Raw genomic sequence first — 17,882 nt, 5'->3', positions numbered from 1 at the left:
AAACACCTTCTGCAGGCCATCTCTACTCACCATAGTCTTACTGCATTTCCACTCCCTTCACATCTCACGCAGGAATTAACTTTGAACGTCTGACCATCTCCAAGCCACAGCACAGGTGACAGTCAAGCACTCTAAAGACCTGGATTAGCTCTGCGTGCCCACATCCAGGGAGGAGTGTCTGAAAGGAGAACGAGCCTGGGTCTCTCAGGAACAGCAGAGAGCAGACATCAAGTGGACGGGGACAGGGACAGGGACTCAGATCTCTTTCTACCTACGAAGTAGACGTGTGGGGGAGATTTCTTCTGAGCATCTGCACATTTACCTGAGATACTGAAGACACAGTAGAATGTTCTGAGCAGGTATACATGATCTGGGTGATCTTCTGACAGGAATTCACCAGCTTCTTGGTGTGAGACATAGTTTAGAAACAGAGTTCAAGGCCAAGGCTGTCCAAGCAGACAAAGTGGTAGCAGTAACAACAGGGGGAGGAACCCTGGACCAGGCATGTTCTCAAGGGGACAACAATTGTACCAACTCACAGGTTGGGAGGCCGACAGAAGAGAAAAATGAAAGAAAGATGAATCCACAGTCACACTGAAGGTTTTGTCCTTAGAGTGGAAAAGCTCTCATCTCAGGGTCAAATGCTGGGATAGATCAGTTTTAGGGAAGAAGTGAAGAAGAATCATTTCTACTTGAGATTGTTTGACCTCTGCATCAGGCATCCAAGTGAAGGTTCCTAGTAGAGAGTAGAATATGGAGTGGCTAGGCTAGTCTTGGTTCAAAGGGAATGAGTTGGCTGAAGTTAAGATCAGGGAGAAGTTGGAGAGTTGGTGGCATCTACACCTTCAGACTGGAAAAACCAACCATGCAGTGCTGGAGACTGAGCAGAACCACAGCTGCAGACCCCTGGGATCTCAGCTGTCAGCATGAAAGCGAGAAGGGTGTTTATATGGATGAGACTGAGAATAAAAGTCCTGTAGATTAGGGAAGAGCCAGGAGGTAGGAGTGTCCCAGGGACCCACATGCAGCCTCTAAATGACTGTCCCCCGAGGGTACCAGGACTTATTCTAACTGCTTTCCTCTCCAGGTTGTTACAAGCAGGCCTCCTCCCCATGCAGCATCATCAGGGGGAAGGCTGCTGAGTGTGGAAGATCAGCCCCATGGGAAGGAGGTCTCATGTCAGATGGGGGCAGCACCCCTTCACTGGTTACCCTATGAACAGGCTGAGGAGGCTGGGCAGTCCACTGAGAGTTACACAAGTCTAGGTCTAGAAAGAGAGAGCCTAGTAGAGAAGCTTCCAGAAGGAAGAGCATCCTCATCTAAGCTGTGGTTTCTGCAGGCTTAGATGCTACAGGAGGCAATAGGGCCATCCATGTCTTTGCCAGGCTCTTCATTCCCCGGCCCTTTACCAGCACAGGAGTGCACAGCCTGCTCCTGCCCTCTGCTGGCCGGAAGGAGCTCTTGCAGACCTCTCTCCTCACAGGGCTAGTCCCTGGGAGCTCACCCTGCCCAATCCTTCTTCCTCTTAGGCACCTGCTGCAGCATCCTCCCTCAGACCACTCTGAGTCTGCACACTCCGGAGATCTCTGCCTCGTGTTTGAAGATGTCACAGCCCTCAGGTCAGGGAATCACATGTCTCATTCTGTGTCAGCCACGTATCTCACCCCAGGTTCTGGTCATTTGGTGTGAAATGAGGAGCTGTAATAAAAGACCTCACAGATTCCTTCCATCTCAGAGTCTCTGTAGTTCTCTGAATCACTGATTGTGTGTGTGTGTGTGTGTGTACGCGTGTGTGCGTGCATGCTGTGTGTGTGTGTGTGTGTGTGTATGCGTGAGTAGAAATGACTGCGAAAAGTGCAAGCAGCAATACTCGAAGATTTCTTTTAAATATAGTATTTTTTATAATTTATTTATTTTCATTTTATGTGCACTGCTGTTTTGCCTGCATGTATGTGTGAAGATGCCAGATCTGCTGGAACTGGATTTAGACAGTTGTGAGCTGCTATGTGGGTACTGAGAATTGAACCTGCGTCCTCTGGAAGAGCAGCCAGTGCTCTAAACCACTGAGCCATCTCTCCAGCCACAATACTAGAAGATTTTACCATGTAAGTCTGATTTTTTTTCAACAGTCATCCTTACATTTAGAATATCTGACTACCTGAAGGGAAACTATCCTTGTCATTACATGCGTGTGCAGTGGTCTTCTTCATGCATGTACAAACACACACACACACACACACACACACACACACACAATAGTCTGTATATGTGGACACTTCGTACAGTAACACACTTGCCTGTACAGCGGTCTCTTCATCCATATATACATCCATGCAGGTGCAGCAGCCTCTTCACCAGAGACATCTTTACAGTTGCAGTTCCCCAGGATTGACTCCAGAGAAGAGGGCAGACACAGTACAGGATGCAGTGGGAGAAAAGAACCCACTCAGACATTGTGGTCATACTCCACTACTGTCAGTGTTCAACTGTATCCATGATGGTTACTCTTCATCTTTAGTTCCTAATTTGTAAGTGAAACTATCATAAGCATTGTGTTTTGAAAAAATCACTGCTGCATAAATGTGGTATAGTACTATCCACAGTGAGGCATCCACTCAAGGTCTTAGGATGTGACAGCGTGGATAAGGAATGCCTATTATATTTGTTCTTCTAGTATTATCAAGAAAAACAGTTAAACATTATATCATGGACAATAAGGTAATTCCTTAGCCTTCAGATTCTGTCAGTGAAACAAGTCATGTGCACCCTAACTATCAGTCACCTCACTAAGACTAGAGGTACAGAATTCATTCTTTTCTCCATAGCTTTGTCTCTAACTTCAACGTGAACAGGTCTACGTGTAAATGTGTTTTCACAAAAGATTGAAGAGCCTGAGGATAAGAGAGAAAAATGAAGGCCAGGGGCAAAGATGTGTTTGCTCCCGTCTACTCAGAAGAGAGGTGAACCCAGGCAGGCTCTGCTCTCTCATTACTGCAGAAACGCTCCTGACTGTGTGCTGGGACTGTTCTTCATTGTCACAGAGTGAAGGGAAGAAGGTCTGGGAACACTCAGGTCTTTTTGCAATGATCCCTTGAGGAAAGTGGGGTGCTGGAGGGGAACTCTTTCACATTCAGATGTAACCAGGAAGTCTGGAACCAGAAGCTAACTGCTAGGCAGCCAATAATTAGAAAATTTAGAGACCCTGAAGCTGGACTCCCCCACCCCAGAGTCAAGTCAACTCTCTAAAACCAAGGACTTTAATTATTGGCCAGGAGGATGGGACTCTAGTCACATCTCTGGCCCTAGAAGAAGGATGTCCTTCACTGCCTAGAAAGTCATTCATGGATAACTATCTAAGCCTGGCTTCAGAAGCCCCAAATCTCCTAAGATTACTGAAAGGGGACTTTCTGACTCAGGAAGATTACAAAATAGTCTCTTGTAAGATACAATCCCAACAGGCCTGCCAGAAATATGGACAAAATCCCTCAGAAACAGCTGCTTGCTCTCCGTGCCTTAGAGAGTCATATGAAGACCACCTACGGTGTAGCTGGTGGTGGTCTCCTGAGCTGTTGTCCATTCTGTGTCTCAAGTGTGCACTTCATCCATTCAGAAGCTCAGCCTGCCATACACTACAGGCTCTGTGTCTCACCTCAGCTGTTTTGACAGAGGTCACAGGAAGCTGGGAGACAAGGGAAGTCCAGACTGAGAGCGGCCTGTTGACACTGTGACTAACCCAGCTCAAGTCAGCACAAGCAGGTCTTTGTCAAAAGGAAGGAGATGAAACATGGTTATGACCTTAGCATGTTGTCTAAAAGGCTTGTCATAGCCTTGATAGAAGGATAATTTTCTTAAATATACATTGTAGTCAATTTGGGGGGGGGTGCTCCTTGGTTTGTTGTTAATGTTTTTATTTATCCATTGACAATTCTATTCATAATATAATGTTTGATCATATTCATCCTCCGTTACCCTCTCCCCTCCTGTCTCTCTCCCCCTCCTCTCTCTCCCCTCCTCTCTCTCCCTCTAGATGCCATTTTCCTTCCCAACAGGAACCCCCGCCTACTTTCATGTCTTTCTTTGTTTTAACGACTCATTAACAAGGGCTGCTTGCATGAGCATGGTTGAGGGGTTCTTTGCTGAAGCTTGGGTAACTAACCAAGGCCTACACCACTGCAGAAAAATGGTTCCCCACTCCCCAGCAGCCATTAGTGACCAACAGCACCTCAGCTAGGGGGGACCTCATGAGTCATTGTCCCATTCATGCCTGGTGATTGATGGCTCCATGTTGTGTAGGTAACCACAGCTGAGTCCATGAATACAATGGCCTTGTCCAGAGGACAGCATTTCATGGCACTCCTTGTCACACTCTGGCTCTGCTTATCCTCCCACCCCACCTGTTACCCAGTGTTCCCTGAGGCTTGAGGGGGAGGATCAAGATATACCATGAGGGCTGGGCACTCATTGGTCACTCATTCTCAGCCCTTGGTCCAGTTTGAATCTCTGCATCGACGGATGCCCACTGCAGAAAGCCATTCTGACAAAGGCTGACAGCAGCCCTAATCTATGGACATACACACATTTAGGAGGCAGCATGACAGCGTGTCCGTTTAATAAAATACCATAGTCGACTCTACACCCCATCCCCCTGCCAGCCTGTGACCTCCCCAGACACAGGCTGTGGATGATGTTTGCAGAGCAGGCAGGAATTCCCTCCTGGGGAGCAGGCCCCAGACCCAATGAGAAGGCAGTAGCTGCCCAGTAACAGTCAGGACACTATTGCACCAGCAGAGACATCCTGCCTGACAGGTTGGTGTTGTAGCTCCACAGTTCACAGCCAAGCCCATCAGTGACTTGCCTCCCCCTAGTGGCCGGCATATCACCTGGCACTGTGAAAGCTAGCCAGCAGGGAGGAAGCTTCCAGTTCAGGTCTCCCCTGATTTTTCCATGTCCCCTCTCCACCACCGGTCTCACCAAATGGCTTTTGGGCTCAGCTTAGTCTCCTCTGTTGGTTGGGATTAACCTGGACCATGTTACTGTAAAATTCCCCACGTGGTTTCGCAGGTGTACCATTACCATTCTTATTGCAACTGAGTCAGGGAAAGCTGTGTGCAGGCTGGTGCTGGAGCATGGCGTCCCCATGTCAGCAACTAGTGTGCAGGCCTACAGGAGCACCCGCAACTTAGCCGCAAGTGCTGGCCATCGAAGTGGCATTGAGAAACCAACCCTGGGACCAATGTCCTCAACAGTTCTTTTTATCTCGGTGCAGCAGACTTTTCCTGGGAATGACTGCTATCTGACAAGATCCTTAATTACAAATAATGACATTACTCAACAGTTCAGTTGCCTCCATGACACTGATATGGTGTTTTAGCTAAGAAAATAATAGAACAAGCCTGTATTCAGCAGTGTTTAACACTAAAGACACAAATCACCTTGAGAACTCAGGGTATGCTCCTTCGCATGTGTTTTTATTAAAACCCTATTTCAAATAAATGGGTCTTTAGCAAACATATTTTCTGTCAACAGGGTCGCTTGGATTTAATTTAGAGCAATGGAGGGCAGTTAATCGTACAGAAAATATCTGCTTGGAGGTATTTCTTGAACATGGATCTTTGAACACAATTTAAAGTATGGCAAACGATCAGGCTGATGGTCTAAGTCATTTCTCAGGACATTGTGTGACCATAAATGCAACAACTACACTCTAATGAGTGGCTCTACAGAGTGCTGCTGATTAAGAAGTGCTTACAAAGACTAAGCTGCTACTTGGAACTAGTCCAAAATTACAGTGTGGTAACAGTGCCCTAATGTGGTCGCATTTTAACTACTTTAAGGAAAATCAAGAATCCAAATTTTCAAAGTGAGTATTTTAGAAATACTGATCCAAATATTGTTTTGTTGTTTGTTTGTTTGTTTGTTTGTTTGTTTTAGCTTTTTGAGACAGGTTTTCTCTGGGAAACAGTCCTGGCTGTCCTGGAACTCACTCTGTAGACCAGGCTGGCTTGGAACTCACAGAAATCCACCTGCCTCTGCCTGCTGAGTGCTGGGATCGAAGGTGTGTACCACTATTGCCCAGCTAGAAATATTGTTTTGAAAAGATTTTTTTGAAACACTGCTGTGGCTACAGTATGTAATCTTTGCCTGATATTATAAACATTTGGTATAAATAGACTTGGTGGCTCACTTCTAAAATCCCAGCAACTGGGAAGTTAAGGCAGGAGGATTGCTATGACTTCAGTGCCAGCATAGGTTACAAATTGAGATTCTGTCTCAAAAGAATGAGATAAACACCTGGCATATGTTGTTGTTGTTGTTGTTGTTGTTATTGTTGTTGTTGTTTAATCTTTGGGAACTTTGTTCTTTTCTCTTTTGAGAGCCCACCACTCAGCTCCGTAATAAATAACAAGTCTTATTCTTACTTATGAATGCCAAGCCTTAGCTTGGCTTATTTCTAGCCACCTTCCTTAAATTATCCCATCTAGGGCTGGAAGGATGGCTCAGCTGTTAAGAGTCCTGAGTTCAATTTCCAGCAATTACTTGGTGGCTCACAACCATCTATGATTCGGTCTGGTGCCCTCTTCTGGCCTGCAGGCAGAACACTGTACACATGATAAATACAACTTTAAAAAAAAATTATCTCATATATTAATTGCCTCTGGACTTTTACCTTTCTCTGTTTCTGTATACCTTTCTTTCCTTCTTGTTCTGTGGCTCACTGTGTAGCTGGGTGGCTGGCCCCTGATGTCCTCCTCTCCTTCTTTTCTTACTACTTCTCCCTCTCGTCCCAGATTTCTCCTTCTATTTATTCTCTCTGCCCCTCAGCCCTACCTAGCCTTTCTCCTGCCTTGCTATTGGCTATGCAGCTCTTCACTAGACCAAGCAGGTGTTCTAGACAGGCACAGTAACACAGCTTCACAGAGTTAAACAATGCAACATAAAAGAATGCAACACATCTTTGCATCATTAAACAAATGTTCTACAGCATAAACAAATGTAACACATCTTAAAATAATATTCTACAACAGGTGTATTTCTTTCTGTCTGCTGAGATCATAAGTATCCCCAGAGACCTGCTTCTCATCCCATCGTTATATCCCTGTCATGTATGAAAAGGCTCCCCACATTGCTTGGTCACCGAAGGAATCAAGCCATTCCTTAGAACAAGGTGTTAAAGCAGGATGCCAGTAGGTCTGCATTCGGGCCTAACTAGGTCCATATTTGTGTTCTTATAAATAATAACATGATGACATTTCAAGTTACAAGATAAAGAGGGGCCAGAAAGATGACTCAGTAGTTGAGAGCACTTGTTCTCTTAAAGAGGACCCAGGTTTGGTCCCAGCACCCACAAGTTGTCTCAAAACCATCTGCAACTCCAGTTCCAAGGGATTCTATACCTTCTTCTGCCTCCGTGGCCATCAGTCACACACACAGTACACATACATCCATGCAGGCAAAACACTCAAATACAAAATTAAATAAATAGATCCATTTGAAAAAATTAAAAGGAATAGAAAAAGAGGGCCAGCAAGATGGAGGAGCTGACTGTCTAGTCTGACAGTGTGAGTTCAGTGCCTGGGACCCACATGGAGGAGGGAGAGAAGCAGCTCCTACAGCTGTCTCACACACACACACACACACACACACACACACACACACACAACACAACACACTTTTTTTTAATTTAAATAATAGAGAAAGATAGTAAAAATGTATGTAGATTAATTTTGTTAGAAGATGATATGACCCCTCCTCAAGAATCTAATTTCAGTTTGTCTCTCCTGGAATATGGACCAGGGATTTCACATGTTTTTAATTTCAGAACTTAGGAGAGTAGGATGATGGCATTTGGGGTGGTGGTGGTGGTGGTGGTGGTGGTGGTGGTGGTAGGGGGTGGTGGTGGTGGTGGTGGTGGTAGGTGGTGGTGGTGGTGGTGGTGGTGGTGGTGGTGGTGGTGGTGGTGGTCATGGAAACAGAGGTGCAGGTGATGGTGGTACGGGTGGGAATGGCAGTGGAGATGATGGTGGTACAGGTGTGATAGTGGTGGTGAGGGAGTAGAAAGCATCGGTGGTGATGGTTGTGGAGGTGGTGGAGGTGGTGGAGGTGAGGGTGGTTGTGGGGGTGATGGTGGTGTGTTGAGACAGGGTCTCACTCAACCCGACACTGATTCTTTCTTCTCACATTTCTTCACTTCCTAGACAGCACTCTCGTGAGGTGACAGTACTGGTCACTTCCACTGACTCACAGACATATCGACAGCTTCTTCCAGCCAGTTCTCTACTGTCAGTTTCTGTGCAGGGATACATATCAGGTCATCAGGTTTCATGTCCAGCTGTCTTGCCGGCCTGAGAAGAGAATCATTGTCCTCAGACATCTTTTCACTGTCGTGACCATTTTGGTCTCTGGGTCAGAGTCTGCTCCCCAGGAGAGGTGTGGGAGACTCCCAGCCCTTGTCCACTACTCGGCTCTTCCTCTAGGACGTGGATGCAATACAGTCCACGATGCACTTCTAAAGAAGTTCCTATGTGACCATGATTCGTGCTCTGAAGATCAACGATCCATTCATGCCTTCCTCAGATGTCCCCTGGTCATACAGTGGAGGGAGGCAAGCACACTGTCTCTCAGACCCAGCAACTCCAGCGGCATCCAGCATCTACTGCAGTTGGAGGGAGCGCTGGGGTAAACAGGTAAAAAGAGAGCATGTTGGAAGGAGCCATGTGTACATTCCTAGGGGAGAATCTCTCTCATCCTGTACACAGATGTCTCACAAAGTCCCTACACAGACCAGACAGGAATCCCTGATGGAAGTGTGGACAATCTAGTGATTCCCCTGGACAGATGGCGTACAAAGGGTCACTATACATATTGTAATAGTGACATTTTAGCCCATGATAGGATCTCAGTTATAAGAATAGGATTCTGGGGGTAAAAAGCTTTGGGATTTAGTTCACATCTTTGATTTTTCTAATTGTAGAATCTTGGCATAGCCTGAGGTACACCAGACTTCTTCTTTTGGGCCACCAACCAGCTCCCAAATCATGACACAGGCACTTAATGGTTTGCATGTTCAGCCTAGCTTAGGCACAATTCTAACTAGCCTTTTTTTCCCTACCCGAGACAAGGTTTCTCTGTGTAACAGCCCTAGCTGTCCAGAAACTAGACCAGGCTGGCCTCGAACTCACAGGGATCCAACTGCTTCCACCTCCTGAGTGCTGGGATTAAAGGTGTGCACCACCACCACCCAGTTCTGACTAGCTCTTTTAACTTAACCTGTTTCTCTTTATCTGCCTTTTGCCTGGAGGCTTTTGTCCATTTCTTACTTCCTTGCTGTCTCTATATCTGGCTGATGGCTGCCTTACTTCTGGCCCTGAGCATGTCTCATTCTCCTCTCTCTTTTATTCTCCTTCTCTCTCCTTCTCACTCTCTTCCCTGGATTTCTCCTCCTGTTTATTCTCTCTGCCTGTCAGCCCCACCTATTTGTCTTTCCTGCCTAGCTATTGGCCATTCAGCTCTTGATTAGACCAATCAGGTGTTTTAGGCAGGTATAGTAACACAGCTTCACAGAGTTAAACAAATGCAACATAAAAGAATGCAACACATCTTTGCATCATTAAACAAATATTCCACAGCATAAACAAATGTAACACATTTCAAACTAATATTCCACAACACTTAGGTGTATGTGGTTTAACTTAAGTTTCTACATATAAAATACAGAGACTTATATTATGGCTTAACCCATGGAAATATGATTACGTGTGAGCAAAACAAAAGATTAGCACAAAGCCAGGAATGATGGCACGTGCCTTTAATCCCAGCACTCAGGAGGCAGAGGCAGACAGATCTCTGAGTTTGAGGCCAGCCTGGTCTACAGATGGAGTACCAGGACGGTCAGGGCTACACAAAGAAACCATGTCTCAAAACAACAACCACAAGCTTGAGCACAAAAGGAGCAGTGGAGTCAGTAGGGTGGATCAGAGCATCTGCTCCTCAAGCATGAGGAGATGAGTTCCAATCCCCAGCTCCCATGTGAAAAGCTAGGTTTGGGTGCATGCAGCAGTAACCCGACCCTGTCATTTGTGAAAACATGGGTATGTCCAAGGAGTTGATGGATGCCAGCCTAGCATCTGGTTCAGTGGGAGACCCTGTCTCAGAGGAATTAAGTAGAGGGTGAAAGAGCAGGGTAGACCAGATATCCCCCTGTGGTCTAATTGCATAGGCAGACACTGGGGGGGGCATTAGGGATGTTGCTGCAAGCCACAATAATATGAAGTGGGATTTCAGATGATTATGACAAACTAATACCTGGAAGAAGCCAAGGGCCTTCCTGAAGTCAAGCCAAGGCTGAAGGAGTCTTGGTGATATTGGCTTTTGATTACTAGACATTTCCTGCTATGAATTTCTCACATCCTACTGTAGCTTTTCCATCATTCACTGGGTACTATTTCCCCTCTATTAAAGGAATATTTAGATAACCTTCTGTGCCGTAATGCAGCCAGGATCCCTAATTTCAGTCATTTCTGTAATGTCGTCATTAGCAGCATCCAGCCAGGACCATCCCCAGATGGAAGAAAGTATCTTATCAGAGATACCTCTGTACTCTCTAAGAACAGACTTAAGCATCCAGACTATCTGTTTTAGAAGGCCTTTCAGATATGCTAATTAAACTTAACTTTCTCCCTTTCCAAAGTCTTATCTCTAGTTTTAGATCTACCTTTAACTATTAACTCAGAACTAAAGGTTTCTACTTACAGGTACATCAAGCTGACTCAGGCTGCCCAGCCACCCAGTACACTCCCAAAAAAAAATAAGGCAGTTTTATTTTCACTCATCACTGATAGACTCCTAACACTTAAACTAACCACTTCTAAGATTATAGTTGAGCACATAAAATCCCCCTTACTCAGATATTAACCGAATTTGGCCCTCAGTTGATTCTATTCCCTGTTAGTCACTTCCCTTTTGGGTTGCAGATGATGGCTGGCAACTACTGCTCTTTTGTGTGGATCTTATTGTCCCTCTGTTTGACCCTGAGGGAATTCAAGCCAGTGACTTTGCCTTAGGCAGAGCATTGCTATTGCATGGGTATATAACTGCAAACCTGAGAGACTTGAGAGGACAAGATGGAGAAAAAAAAATGGAGGAACTAGATGAGGAAAAACTGGAGAAGAACGAACTGAGATGGGGAAGAACTAGGTTGGAGGGTTAGAAGAGAGGACAAGAGGAACGAGACAGAAGATGAGGAAGAGTCAGATGGGGAAGAACTAGGTGGGTAAAAATAGATGAGAAGAACTAAAGAGATGGGAAACAATTGGATGGGAAAGAATAAGAGAGAGAATTTAGAAGATCATAGAGAGGAACTAAGGATGAAGAGGAGCTAAGATGGGAAAGAACGAGATGAGAAAGATGAAGATGGGGCAGAACTAAGATGAGAGAATTAAGATAGACCATAGAAGGACCAGCAGAAAGATGTAGAGAGAATCAGGCAAGAAAGGAGCTAAGTGTGAGAGCAGAAACAAAGTTGTGTAGAGAGAGAACCGACTCAGAAGAATAAAATGTATGGACTAAAGAGTTTCGTGTACGTAGAATCTTTAACATCGTCAAAGATTAGATTGTCAGCTGGTTGTAGAGTCTTCCCAGACTCTGGAGAGGGCTATCGAGGGGCTGGACCCCAATAGTCCCGGTTAGAGAGTAACACAAAAGATTGAAGAGTGGTTTTAGCAGTAAAAGCTCTCCAACCACCCAGGTGAGTGGACTTGTTTGTGTCCTGGGGAGGTGAGTGTATCCACAAACATCACTTCATAGCTTTTCTCCCCAGAAATCTCAAAGAGCAGGGAAGTTTACTCTCAGCTCTCAATCTCCTCTAAACTAATATAAAGCAAACTCTGATTTCCTCTTACAGAAACATTCCAGGCCCTAGAGAGATGGCTCAGTGGTTAAGAGCACTGGCTGTTCTTCCAGAGGTCCTGAGTTCAATTCCCAGCAACCACATGGTGGCTCACAACCATCTGTTATGGGATCTGATCCCTTCTTCTGGTGTGCATGAAGACAGGTCACTCACATACATAAAATAAATAAATATTTTTTTTAAAAAAGAAACATTCTAACCTACAATGGAATGGTACCAGAAACCCCCAAACTAGGGACTTTGGGAAGTAATTAGTCATGAGAGCGGAATCTTGTAGTTCTTTCTAACAAGTGCAGTTATAGCAAGGTAGTGTTAAAGGCCCTCATCAGAACCTTACCATGCTGGTATTGATTTCAGGCTTTGGCTATAACTTTTGCACATTGAAGTTAGCATGAGTCTCTCTCTCTCTCTCTCTCTCTCTCTCTCTCTCTCTCTCTCTCTCTCTCTCTGTCTCTCTCTCTCTCTCTCTGTCTCTCTCTCTGTCTCTCTCTGTCTCTCTCTGTCTCTCTCTCTCCTCTCTAGCCCAGGACCTTTGAATTGAACCCAGGGCCTTGTTCATTCTAGGCCAGCTCCCTCCCACAGATCTATGTCTTCAGCTTTCTTTTATCTCCTTAACAAGTTTACAAATAGATCTATTCATTATGTAACCCATAGTAAACCTTGCCATATAATGATGTTCTTCTTAAGTCAGTGATGCTCATCTTCTTGCTTAAAAGGATGCACAGTGTGGCTTCTCTTTGACATAACCAAAGAGCCAGCAGCACTATTCTTAAACCCGGGAGATTTGGAGGTTTGTTTGTTAGTTTATCTGGTTTAACATTTTTCGGTATGACTGTGTGTGACCTCCACATGCACACGCATCACAGCTCATTTGTGGAGGTCAGGACTCAATTTGTGGAAATTGGTTTTCTTCTTCCACCATGGGAGTTCCAGGGATCAAGTCTTTTGTCTGCTGAACCCTCTCCCCGGCCCACTCAGGAGTAGGAGCATCATTAAGTAAAACAGAAGGTATTCCAACAAGCACTGTGAACCTTGGCAGCTGACCTAGCAATTCTGACAATCTGAACTAAAGGACTGGAGGGCAAATAGTTCAGAGAGGGTGACAGGCTGGACGGAAGGGTGACTCATGCCCCAGTGGGACTGGGAAAGACTAACATAGAGCATGATTTCATGCTCAAAGCACTGCACAATTTAAAGCTGATAAACTATTTAGACACAATGCAACACACACACACAAACACACACACACACACACACACAAGCCTTTACGTATGCACATACTTAAGCATGTATATAGACATCTCTGAAGGGGCAACAAAACTGACTACTTACTGCTTTAGGAGAGAAAACTGGAATCTCAGAAACAAACACAGAGGACATCATCCGTGAATAAAGTCGGTTTCTTGCCTCACATCACTTCTGCAACAGCAACACTGTGGGGGATCTTCCTCTCCACTAGCAAGCAATCCATCAGATCCCCAACCAGCAGCAGCTGACCGGCCTCTAATTCAACACTGCTGTCATTATCTACCCAGAGACAGCATCAAATCCACAGTGTGAGAGCTCAGTCCCTAAAACCACCTCTGCTGACTTCTCACGTGGTTACTGGGCCGATGCTTCTGTCCCTAAACTGGAAGTGACATAAAGCCTTCCTCAGGCAGTCATTTCCTCAAGTGGATCACAGAACTGGGGAAACACATCTCCTGGTTTTTTAGACAAGATACCCCAAATGTAAAGATGGAGAGCTGTTTAGGGTGAGGCGTGGGGCCAGCCGGCACATGGCCGTCCATGCCCTCTCCAGCATGCCTCCCTTCAGGAACTGCTACATGTTCAGCAGTCCTGTTGGCTTTCTTATGGAGACTTCACTGCATAGTCATAACAGAAGCATGCAGGACAATGCGGGAATATGATTGGACAAAACATCGCTGTCTGATGATAAAAGCCTGAGTGGAGAAATCCACAGACATCTGTACAGATGTACACATTCTTGGCTTTTCTGTACAGCGTTCCTTCCTCCTGGGAGTGCAGCCAGATCTCTCCTAAGGTGAAGGGTCTTAACACATCCTGTTGTTACACGTGGTTGTTCAGAAATTTTTCTTTTTTTTCTTTTTCTTTTCTCTTCTCTTTCTTTCATCCTTCCTTTCTTCCTTATTTTTTGTTTGTTTTTTTGTTTTGTTTTGTTTGTTTTGGTTTTTCAAGACAGGGTTTCCCTGTTTAGTCCTTGCTGTCCTGGAACTCACTTTGTAGAACAGGCTGGCCTTGAACTCAGAGATCCGCCTGCCTCTGCCTCCCAAATGCTAGCATCAAAGGCGTGCACCACCACTGCCTACTTTTTTTTTCTCCAAACGATTTATTTATTTATTTATATAGTGGTCTGTCTGCATGTATGCCTACTCACCAGAAGATGGCACCAGATCTCATTATAGATAGTTGTGAGCCACCATGTGGTTGCTAAGAATTGAACTTATGACCTCTGGAAGAGCAGCCAGCAGTCGGTGCTCTAAACCTATTAACCAAAGTCGGTGCTTTGTTTTGTTTTTGAGACAGGATTTCTCTGTTATCCTGTCTATTCTGGAACTCTGTAGACAGGATGGCCTGAATTGAGAGATCTGCCTGCCCTCTGCCACCCAAGAGCTATGATTAAATGCATGCGCTACCACACTGGGCCAGTAATTTATGGTTAGCTCCAAGAGAGAAAATGCGAGGAATTAAAGGTCTTATGCCCCATTTTAGGAAAGAGAAAGTGTAGTTTCTATGGCCTGCCTTGGAAAGGAAATTTTAAACCAGGAACTGTGAATAAAATGAATGTGTGTGTTAGCCAGGTGGTGGTGGCACATGCCTTTAATCCCAGCACTCCGGAGGCAGAGCCAGGCGAATCTCTGTGAGTTCGAGGCCAGCCTGGGCTACCAAGTGAGCTCCAGGAAAGGCGCAAAGCTATGCAGAGAAACTCTGTCTCGAAAAAACAAACAAACAAAAAAAAATGAATGTGTGTGTGTGACATACTTTCATTGTACATACTTAATTTACATGTAGTTTTATAAACACATAAAATATGTCTTTTTACTGTTTGTAGTTCTTTAATTTAATATATACGTGCACTATATATATGTGTGTGTGTGTGTGTGTGTGTGTGTGTGTATGTGTGTGTGTGTATATGTATAAAATGGCCAAACATCTGTTCCACATTCTCCCTCTGAGCCTGGGAAAAGGGTCTGTGGGAACAGAAATCCCAAACCCTGCAGAATTTGTGAAATGAACCCTGGCACTGTCAAAATGATGCCACACAATCCAACCTCAGAGCCATACCTCCAGAGACTTTGCTCTTAAGCCAGAGCAAGGTTCTCTGCACACATGCCCTCACTCCTCTCCTCTCCTTCTTTTTGTCTGCTCCACTGAAACAGCTGAGCTCATGATGCAAAGATGTCCTTTAGACTTGTCTATTTTTTGGAGAAGAGGATCATAGTCGGATTTTTCTTTGGATCACTCCCAAATAATGGATCACCAGCTCACTCCCAAATAATGACACAGAAACTTATTAGTTTTGAGAGCTCTGCCTATAGCTTAGGCTTGTTCCTAACTAGCTCTTATATCTTAAATTAACCCATTTATTTTCATCTACTTTCTGTCATGTGGCTTGATACCTCATCTCTCCATACTGCCCATGCTGCTTCCTCCGAGTGGGCTGGCGACCCCACCTTTCTTCTTCCCAGAGTCCTCTCTGTTCCTGGAAGTCCCACTTAACCTCTTCCTGTCTGGCTATTGGCCATTCAGCTCTTTGTTAAACCAATCAGAAGGCACCTTGGCAAAAACACATCTTCAGAGTGTACAAAAAGATTATCCCTGGGCTGGAGAGATGGCTCAGAGGTTAAGAGCACTGACTGCTCTTCCAGAGATCCTGAGTTCAATTCCCAGCAACCACATGGTGGCTCACAACCATCTGTAATGAGATCTGGTGCCCTCTACTGGCCTGCAGTGTCACATGCAGGTAGAACAAATATGCATAATAAATAAATAAAAATCTTTAAAAAAAAAAAAAAAAAAAAGATTATCCCACAACAGAGAATAAATGTCCTTATGCAACAAGCAGATTGAGCCTGTGTCCTGTGGGCTGCAGGACAGCCTTCTGCTTTAATCTGCAGCTTTCTGAGGCCAGTGATGTTTTCATGTCATTCCCACTCAGAACACAAGGAAACAAATGACCACAAACGCTGGTGAGGATGCACACAGAAGGGAGCCCTTCTACACTGCTGGTGGGAATGTAAACCAGTCCAGCCACTGTGGACATCAATACTGAGGTTCCCAGACAGCCTCCTGTAGGACCCGGTAGCCCAGGAGACCAGCTCTCCATGTGAACCCACTACACACAGGCCCTGAGAATGTACCAGCTTCTCAGAAAAGACCTATGGTGACAGTTAGAGGGATGGGACCCTACAGAGAAATCCACGTGTTGGTTAGCTTGAGTTCCTTAGTTCATTGAAGGATTCCAACATCCGGTAGGTGTAGGGCCGCATGTCATTTATTCTCTTGTATTTGAAGGTGTTGGTGGGCTTTCAGACCCTTCTCTGCTCCTAATCACAGCACTGGTTCTAATTGTCCCAGATTCTGCATGCTAAAGAGGCATGACCATGTCTGCACAGAGTTTGAGTTAGAAGAACATCTGATCTAGGAGCAGAGGCAAAACTAGGAGCAGAGGCAAAACTTCTTTGTGGAAGCCATATCTTCCTTGAGAATCGTGAAGTGAGAAACAGTCCCTTTCTTGGTGTCTCCTTCCTCTCACTGTCAAGAAATGCCAGGGCCAGTGAGACGCCTCAGGTGCCTGCTACCAAGCCTGATGACCTGAGTTTGATCCCCAGGAGCCACATACTGAAAGGAGAGATCCAACTCCCATGAGTTTCCTCTGATCTCCACACATGTGCCTGTGTGTAGCCTCTCTCTCTCTCTCTCTCTCTCTCTCTCTCTCTCTCTCTCTCTCTCTCACACACACACACACACACACACACACACACACACACACACACAAACACACACACACACACACACAGAATGAATGAATGAATGAATGAATGAATGAATGAATGAATGTTAAAAAAATGTTTTGAGGAGTGGAGCAAGCGCCAACCCCCGGGAGTCGCAGGTGGGTGGTGTCATGAGCAGCAAGGTCTGGCACACAGGCTGTACCTGCACACCGACCTGGAGCGACTGCGGTGCCTGGTGCCTCAACAAGAGCCGAGAGGGCAGAGGTGTCTTCAAGACCTGGGAGGAGCGGACCGACCGCTCCAAGTTTGTTGAAAGTGATGCAGATGAAGAGCTTCTGTCCAATATTCCACTTATGGGCAATGTCAAGCTCAAAGGCCTCTTCATAATGGGAGAGGACGATGACTCACACCCTCTGAGATGAGTCTGTACAAGAACATTCCACAGATGTCCTTTGATGATACACAAAGGGAACCTGATCAGGCCTTCAGTCCACACCGAGATATTACAGGAGAATCAGAATATGCTACAAAAAATTCCCGGTTTTCCAATGTTTATCATCTCTCTGTTCATATTTCAAAGAACTTGGGAGCAGATACCACGAAGATCTTCTATCCTGCCCGAGAGGAGAGTGGACTGAGCTTCGCCGGCATGAGGTGACCGTCTGCAATTACGAAGCATCAGCTAACCCCGCAGATCACTGGGTCCATAAGGTCACCCCACAGACACACTTCATTTCTTAAGGGCCGGCCCAAGCTCCCTCAGATGCACTGTCATTGAAGATGTGCAGCCACCTGCTGGGAGGGACTGAGAAGGCTCCAGCAAGAGTTGCCTGCTACATAGAGCCTCGGTCAGGCTCGGTCTTGGGGTTGCTGCAGGCACCTGGCCTATGGAAACCGCCTCACCACCAGGAGCACGTGGGTGCCAAGGGACAGACGTTCTCTAAATCACTGCAGAAACCGGCTTAGGCTGGGTGGCATCTGGCAGTCATGAATAACGTTTG

The 17,882-nt window shown here is 45.6% G+C and overlaps 1 pseudogene; it reads left to right on the top strand.

Annotated features, from left to right (window-relative positions):
* The first annotated feature begins 16,984 nt into the window (after nt 1–16,984).
* On the top strand, nt 16,985–17,622 carry LOC114682276 (annotated as a pseudogene).
* The last annotated feature ends 260 nt before the right edge of the window (nt 17,623–17,882 follow it).

This window comes from Peromyscus leucopus, chromosome 9, assembly GCF_004664715.2.
Source record: "Peromyscus leucopus breed LL Stock chromosome 9, UCI_PerLeu_2.1, whole genome shotgun sequence".
Lineage (NCBI taxonomy): Eukaryota > Metazoa > Chordata > Mammalia > Rodentia > Cricetidae > Peromyscus > Peromyscus leucopus.
The sequence above is the reverse complement of the archived record's forward strand: the minus strand, read 5'-3'. Positions and strand labels throughout refer to the sequence as shown.